Source organism: Numenius arquata, chromosome Z (genome assembly GCF_964106895.1).
Source record: "Numenius arquata chromosome Z, bNumArq3.hap1.1, whole genome shotgun sequence".
NCBI lineage: Eukaryota > Metazoa > Chordata > Aves > Charadriiformes > Scolopacidae > Numenius > Numenius arquata.
The window spans coordinates 15491716-15500204 of NC_133616.1; positions in this window are offsets into that span (position 1 = coordinate 15491716).

Consider the following 8489-nt stretch of genomic DNA (forward strand, 5'->3'; position numbering starts at 1 on the left):
AATTAAACGTGAATGCATAAAGTTTGACACAAAGGATAAGTATCTAAGGTTTTTACTCCTTTGTGCCTCTTCAGAATTTGTAATAAACAGGATTAGTCTAATCCTATAACAAAGATATTGGCTTTGATAGCACAGTCCTTTAAAGATAATTTACAATAATACAATTCTGTGGAGTTATTGCAGATTTATTCCAGTGTCACTGAGAAATAAGGTGCATCATTAATAAAAGTAAAAATCCAGAGATGGAAACAGTTTGATAATGCTCTGACTGGTCTTCTGCAAAGCGTCCAACAACTGCTCTGTCCTTCTGTGGTGTTTCCCCTTCCACCTGCACCCATGTATCCCTCCTCATTTTCCTGCTCCCACCCCAAAGCCAAGAGATGAAGACTCCACATGAGTGCTGTAAGGACACAGGGAGGAACATCCCCTCCTAATGTAATTGTGGCTGTCATCTCCCTGCCTGAAAGTTTGACATTGCAATGCCTGCTTTTCCAAAGAGGAGGCTAAAAAGGCAGAGATCCAGTACCTCCATCCTGTAGAAAGAGTACATCCTAAATCATAAAATACAATGTAAATTATAAAGGATAATACATGAAAGGGAACATAAAGGCATTAGTAATTAGCAGCTAGTCACTTAACTGAAGGTATTGATGCAGATGTCTAGTTGAGGGACAGTAAATCTAGTTTCTCAGGCATTGTTACTTTTACTATGGTATTACTAACATGCTTTTATCTAAAACAAATTCCTTGTATGCTACTAATTGATAATAGTGTATTTTAATGAATAAAGGCATTGTATAAGAGAGGTGAATTGAAGTTGCCTTGGGAATATTAACAGTTGGCAACCTACTATAAATGTACAAGCCTGAAGATTTATATATGCCATATTAGCAGACAGGTGAGGGGATTTTTTTCCTTAATATGCTGTAGCATATGAATTTGTAGTAAAAGTTTTCTCATTCAGTTCTTTGGAATTTTCTGCAGTGCATTATTGATCTTCCAGCTTAACAGAATCCAAGTTCTCAATCATGAGACTAAAGTCCAACTCCTGCCTTTCTTAAACAGTAGCCAAAGTGATAGCGACTCGTGCCTACACTGAATGTACATTTCCAAATGACGGATAGCACTGACGTCAATCCCAGTGCAAGGCCATGTGGACTGCACAGCAATCTTTTTATTTGCTCTTTCCAACTGACTTCGTGCAATACTGATTGCAAGGGTTACTTCACACCAGCTAAAAATAGCAAAAATCAAATCAGTATTTACCGATTTACAAACTTGCAAGGACTGTCACAGTTTTAGGAGATCACGTGCTTTTCTTCAGTGTCAACATATCAAAAAGAAGTCAAGTTTTCTTCTAAAGGTTTTTAACATAGACAAAGCTGGGAGCAGCTGAATGGAAATGCTCGTAGTTGTAGTGTAATACGTAGGTGTGAAAGGCCTGTTTTTATTGTAGGTTCTGACTTGGGAAATCTGAAGTTTTTAAGCATCCCTTGTTTCTACCTTAAGTCCCGTCTTACACCCAAAAATGTATAAATGTGCAGTACAGGAAGGGTCATGTAGCTGTTTTTACAACTATATCCATCTAAGGAGGCAACACTTTATTTATATGGGAACTTTATTTATACCTGAAGTATTTGGAATCAGACATAGTTTATAGAAATTCTTGGATTTGCAGACACTTCACCTTTTCCTTTGGCTTTAGATCCTGACAAAATGGAAAAGATATGTGTGGAACCAGCTGATTCTTCAGCAGCATGGCAAAGACCTGCCAGCACTGTGAGACCTTCATGTCTCCATACATCTGCTTTCATGGAAGTGATTATTTATCAGAGGGATTTATTTTTCACTTAAACTGCAACTCTTTCTTAACTATGTCAGATCTGTATGCAAATGTAGCTATGGAAAATGGGCGGATGCATAGGGAGCTCTTTTCCGATGAGGCAACACAGCCACATGCCTGGTTAGAAACTCCCTTTTATGGTCAGAGGCAGGATCACCTGTGAGGCTCCCGCTTGTGAAACACCAGGGGAAAGGCAGGACCTCAGAGGGGTTAATCTTGCACAGTAAGCCTGCTATGTTGGGGGAGCCTCTTCCCCAGCTGCAAAACCGTGCCTCTGTAAAGTATGAAAGAAGAGAATTTGTCGGATAGAGAAGACCATGCAGGAGGAGGTGCAGCCTTGCTCCTGTGCAAAATCACAGCAATTAACCCTGGAGCCCCAGGATCTTCCTTTCTTCCTTCCCCTCCCCAAAGGGGTAAGAAAGTCTGCATCACAACACTCAGCCGTTGTGCTTCACCAGACCCAGGGAAGCTTCTCTGGGGAGAAATTTCATTTTTACACCAATTTGAACATTGATTTTTTTCTTCTAACTGTTCAGCTACACTAGCAGTATGTCTTTTCTCTTCCGTGCTGCAAGACAAACCTTCAAATCTTTTACTCTAACCTTTAACCTTAACTTCAGTTCTTCACCATCGACATTTGTCAGCCAGAATATTCTCTTCTATACCATCAGCAAGCCTAGGATGCACATCCCCACTCAGAGAGACTGGGCCACTTAGCCTGCATATATTATTTTGTTATAAAATAAATCTGAATATTATTCCTTTCTGAAGAACCCTACTCCACAGAACTGTTTGAAAGTGTAGCTGCTATTATTTCTAATGACTATTGTTTTCCTAATATGAAGAATTGGCCTAAGCACAGCTTAAAAGCTTCTGTCATCCTTTTAATAACTTGATTTCAGTATTAAAAACTACCCCTCTGGTATTACAATGGCCCCAACCAGTGTGACAGGTTCCTGTGCAGGTTCACAGAACTTGTAATTCTTGTTCCTTTTCCTGGGTTTGCTCAGTTGCACTTTCCCTGCTCCCTGAGTGTTCCACAGAGTTTGCAGCTCTTTGAGTAATCAATAAGTAATGGTGGTGATTTCTGGAGAGTTGTGTCCTTCCACTCACTTCCACCATGCAGGCATGAAGATTTGGGAGTGGAAGAGTTAATTTGACTGAGTTAGCATGTCCTTGGGGATCCAATCTCAGAGACTATGAGACACCAGCATGGTATTTAGCTGTTCTTGCTCTTCTTCATTCCACTCCCAAATTTCATACTCAAAGGAACTCAAAATCTCAAAACAAAATGATACATTTTACTGTAAAACCACAGACATTCTCATGAACAGGGAGAGCAAATTTGAAGCATGGAGCTAACATCCTTACTGTTTGCGGGTGCCCAGCATGCAGCGTGGGGCACTTTTGGTTCTGACTCCATTTTCTAGACTAACATGAGTCAACATCCTAGATACACAAACCCCAGGATCAGCAAGAACACATCGCCAATTCTAGATTCAATGTGCTACACCCTTATTCCATAGTTTTTAATGATTTTCTGTACAAAAACTGACAGCGATTCACCCAATTATGGCAGTGAGATTTTCATGGCCATGAAGACTATTTGTAGCAGAAACTGAAGCAGTGCCTAGATGTAGATTTAGGGACCTAACTGAAACACCCATCTATATAGTTTTGGCCACATTGCTTAAAGTGCTTCTGGACAAAGATTTCCGTATAAAAGTTTAGATGTTGTTTACTGTTATCGTTAAAGAAATGAGACTTTTGGCTTCTGCTGCTGTGCAGAAACAAATCTGGTTTATTAGGCTACACAGATCATATCTGTTTTCTCCATTTTAATAATAAAATTATTCCTGTGTTATGTGTTGAAAACATGTTGCATTGTATTACCACACTTACAAAGACAGCAGAATAAAAAGGTCTGAAAATGGTGTTGTCCCATTTTGTGATTTGTTTTAAGTAGCTCTTTTTTTTTTCTATTTCTGGCTGATGTAGATGTTTATAGTTATCTAAAATAACTATTATGATTCATTATCTTCTGTGGGCCTGAAACAGAAATTATGTTTGGTCAAGACAGCTGTCATTTTATTAGTTCCTAAACTGAATTAAGATTCATGTAAAAAAAAAGCTAACTTATCTTCTTTATGGATAAGAAAAAATAGGGGGAAAAATGTGAAGTATAAGGAATGAGAGATAGCAACAATGACAACCACCCTACAACTTCACCCATTACTTTTTTACTTAGCAAGAATAGCTGAGATTTCAAAGCATTTTTTTAATCCACATAAGGCTGAATTTTTTGCCAGAGAGGAAGGTGTCCTGATGTTTCAGACACTATCTGCAATGCTGGAAGGCCCAGACCAGAGATTCTTTTCAGCCTTATCCAGAGCAGGCGGTTTCACCTACAAGATTTCAAGCTACACACTGGGAGTGCCCCGCAGTCAGGGAGACCTGAAGTCACTCTCCTTTTCCATCATCAGATAAGACCATGGAAAATGCACAGAAATTTTTTACAGCAAACTTTCCAACTCAACTGTTATAAAGAATGGAAAAGAAAAAAAGATGGAGAAATTAATGTAGGGGATATTCAGACACAAAATGATTACAAAATTGCAGTAAACTCTCAAATGAAGGGAAAGTGAAATTCCCTCAAAGCAGTTAACAGAAGAACAACATTTTTGTGTACATGTTCTGAGCTGGATTTTGAACCTAAAACAACTCTACATAAATTAAGGGGTGAGTCAACCTCCCTAAACACTCAAAAAGAAAGGCAGTACTGTTCTCAGCTTCGTGCTGCTAGTGGTAACAGTTCTCAAGTCCTGATATATGTTATTGTTATCAGCATTGTGATTTTTTTTATTAATCTCAGGCTATGTACATCAGTCTCATGACTTCTGAGGCCAATATAAGTGACAGAAATTGTCAAGAAGAGTATTAGTTTGGGGAAAATAACAATATTTTTAAAATAAACACTGCTTAACTGTTTTTCTCTTCCAAGCTGATCTCTAGTTATTCCTTGAAAATGAAATTGCTGTCAATTACTTTCCAGTGTTCAAAACAGTCCTGGATTCAGCTGGGATAGAGTTAATCTTCTTTCTAGTGGCTGCTGTGCTTTGGATTTAGTACCAGAATAATGTTGATAACACATATTGTTTTAGTTGTTGCTAAGTAATATTTATATTAAGTCAAGGACTTTTTCAGCTTCCCACAGAAGCTGAGGGGGAGCACAGACAGGACAAGCTGGCCAAAGGAGTATTCCATACCATAGATGTCATGCTCAGTGTATAAATGTGGGTTGGACAGGGGAGGGTGGGGGGTGGCAAGAATCCACGATCACTGCTTGGGATGGGATGGACAACTGATCATTGGGTGGTGAGAGCAACTTGTATCACCTTATTCTGTTTTTTTTTTCTTTTTACCATCATTATTTTTTTCTCTTCTGCTACTGTTATTTTAAACTGTCTTTATCTCAACCCAAGAGTTCTTTTCCTCCTTTTTGTCCTTCTTCTTCCTACTCTACTGGGGGCAGGGGGCAGGGAGTGGGTGCACAGCTGCATGGTCCTACTTGCCATCTGGGCTTAAGCCGCAACAAAACCAGAAGTAACATACAGCACATTTAGCTCAAAGCAGATCATTTTTCATACGCAAAATGCACATCATCTAACATAATGACACTGCACTTTTAATGTCACACACTATACATACATGTATTTAAAACAAGTAGATTAATTTCCTCTTCATTCCTACAGGGTTCTGTAATATGCTATACTTATTATCCACTAGAAAGTGCTAGTAGACACAGAAAATAAAACATGCTATATTGATTCCTAGTAACTGTAATTGAAATATTCTCTATCTGAAAACTGGAATGCAAATAGCCATGTACAGATCAAACCTGCAGAGCAATAGATTTTCAGCAAAAACTAATAGCACATTGAGAACAGATAAATTAATCTGAAGCTCAAGACTCCTTGGATACTGCTCACCATTAGTAAACATTACCCATTTGGATGTCCTCAGAAACAGCAACATAAAAGAAGCATCCAGATTTTACAACTGGCATTATTCTTGTGTTTGAATAAACATTTCCTTTTCTAACCACAGTCCATTCATTTATTTGCTTGTGCTCATATTTCCTTTGGAACCTCTAACTGTTATGGAAAAATCCACAGCCAAAAGGGAGGCATGAGGAAAAAATGGCAAAGTTTCCACATAGAGCTCTGTCACTGGTATGGCATGTTGCAAACCTGTGGATGCCCCTCGAGCCACCACTGTCAGCAACATCAGCGCTATCTGTGGCATTTGTAGCATGCTGATCAGTATCACAGCACCAAAGGAAATATTTTTAAAGGAGTAAAGTATAGTCAAAACAGCTCTGGTATCATCTTTGATCTTTTCAGTCAAGCCCTAAAATTTGGAGGCTTTTTCTCCCTCTTTCCCTAATCCAATGTGTCTCCTCTTTCAGTTTTCACTTAAAGTCTTTGGTAATAAGTTTATGGCAGAAAGAAATTTAATTTGCCATTAGCTCTGGAAAGAGACAGTCTAGGATTTATCCAAACCTCCCTGGCAGAGATGCAGTAGAAAGCCCTTCTTGGGAGTTCAATGGCTAATGCAGGGTTGGGAGTTTTGTTCTCAAGGGAATTCACCTCATTCCATCACATTTTATAAACTCATCTCAAATACTTGTAAAGAGTAAATGTGTTTTGAAATGGTAATAATAATGTGGACTTCATATCTATTTGTATATATGTGTTTGTGTGTTTTATATGTGTTCTCATAGAAGAAAAAAACTGCTTTCTCCAGCTTTCTCAAAACAATCTTCATCTTTTTCCCATGCATCACATCCTAAAAACAGCACAATGTGCTGAACAATTATGTCACTCAGAAAAGTTCTCAAGAAGATAATAGAAATGTTTTTAATGCAATTTGGCTTCCCAAAGGATATTTCTACATGGATAGATGCTTTCTGAGGCAGGCTGGCCTTGAAACAAGATGCATCAGAAGCATCTCGAAAAGATGTTTCTCCCTAGACTGAGCTCCATTACACTATCTCCTGCTCCTTACTCATGGAATTGCAGCATCATGGTCCAAGCAAAGGTGTTTTTACATTCTTTGCTATTGTCTTAGCACACCATTGTTTTACAGTAAAATTCAAGGGAACAAGATTCCTTGCAAATATCTTGTGGAAGTTTTATTCTTGGTACCAGTTATTATTGTTGTTCCAAAGACTATGATTATCATAATGCACTGAAAACAATAGCACTAGTAAGAAAATTTTTATTAGGATATCCAGTGCGATTTTCATAGTGTGAGGATCAAAGCTCATGCAGAAGGGCAGATGTCTAAACTTGATTAATCTTAGAAGAATTGTGTCCAGGATGCTATTTCAAAATATTTATATCTCACTGTGCTTTAGTATTTATGTAGATCACCCAGAAGGACGTTATGAGTTTCTTTTGATTTGATAGACAGATCAGGTTCTGGTGAAAATGTAAAGGTGGTATCTCCCCTGTGATTTGAAACACATGAGGCTGGTCACAGAGAGAAAGAGGTATTAGCTAGAGCAGAAAAACACTCCTCATTGAAAAGGAAACTCAAAGCTTATTGAAAGTTTCTCATATGTCTAGCTAGAGCGCTTTTTCATATTCTCAGTGCTAAACCTGGAGCGAGTATGCCTCCAAGCCCAGCTGGCAGTAAAGGAGAAGGCAGTGATGCATCATTCTGCAGAAGTGGACTCGCTCATTTCTTAGTCTCCTGAGAGCATTTTCACCCAAAAACCCCTTTGCTTTAGCAGGACTTGGAACACTAGTTTGGCAGTTATCTTTCCGGCTCCCCTCCTTTGGCAAATTGCTTTGCTGTGACTTCTGAAAGTTAGTACTAAATGTCTTGACGTGTTAAAAGGCTTCAGAAAATGTTTTGTGAATAATCCACTGCAGAAGACTGTGATGCACAAGAAACTCTTCTGATGTCTGTGTGCAAGGCATGGACTCTTTCGCTGCTGGGGCCACTTCCAGTCCGATATTATTATTCCAGCAGGGACACTGTTAAACAAAGGCTTGTTCTTGTCCACTCTAAATGCTAACTAGTGTTAGTGCCTTGTTAGCTGAAATAAATTAGCTTTGTAATTCAAGGCCTTTTGGCTACATAGACAAATTCTCAGTGGCTGGAGGAGGCAGAGGTATGCTCTGAGGTCTGCAGTCACTAGAAGATGGCACACTTCAGAAAATGGCATACTTGTTCTGAAGGAAACGCCAATGATTTTGATCTGCAGTTTATGTATGTTTTCTCAACCATGATGAAAAGAAATCTGAGTCATCTTTTTTGCCCTTTGACCCCAAACTTCCCTTTTATTTTCTGTTTATGACTATCTGAAATCTTAGTTGTCTTGCTCTACAAAGAACAATGTATGCAGTCCTTAAAAAGACCTATTGTTCAGAAGTTAGTGATAGTGTTTCCTGTGACTGGCAGAACAACATGCAATGTTCTATCCACAGAAGTTTTATTACTAGTAAGACAATAGCACAACAGTCCCATCAAAAAGATGGATCAAGTACAACCCACTTTAAATGAAAGCATGTAAACCAGGAAATCTGGGGTTGTTATAAGGCTAAGCTGTAAACTAATTTAGTAGAACTACATACCA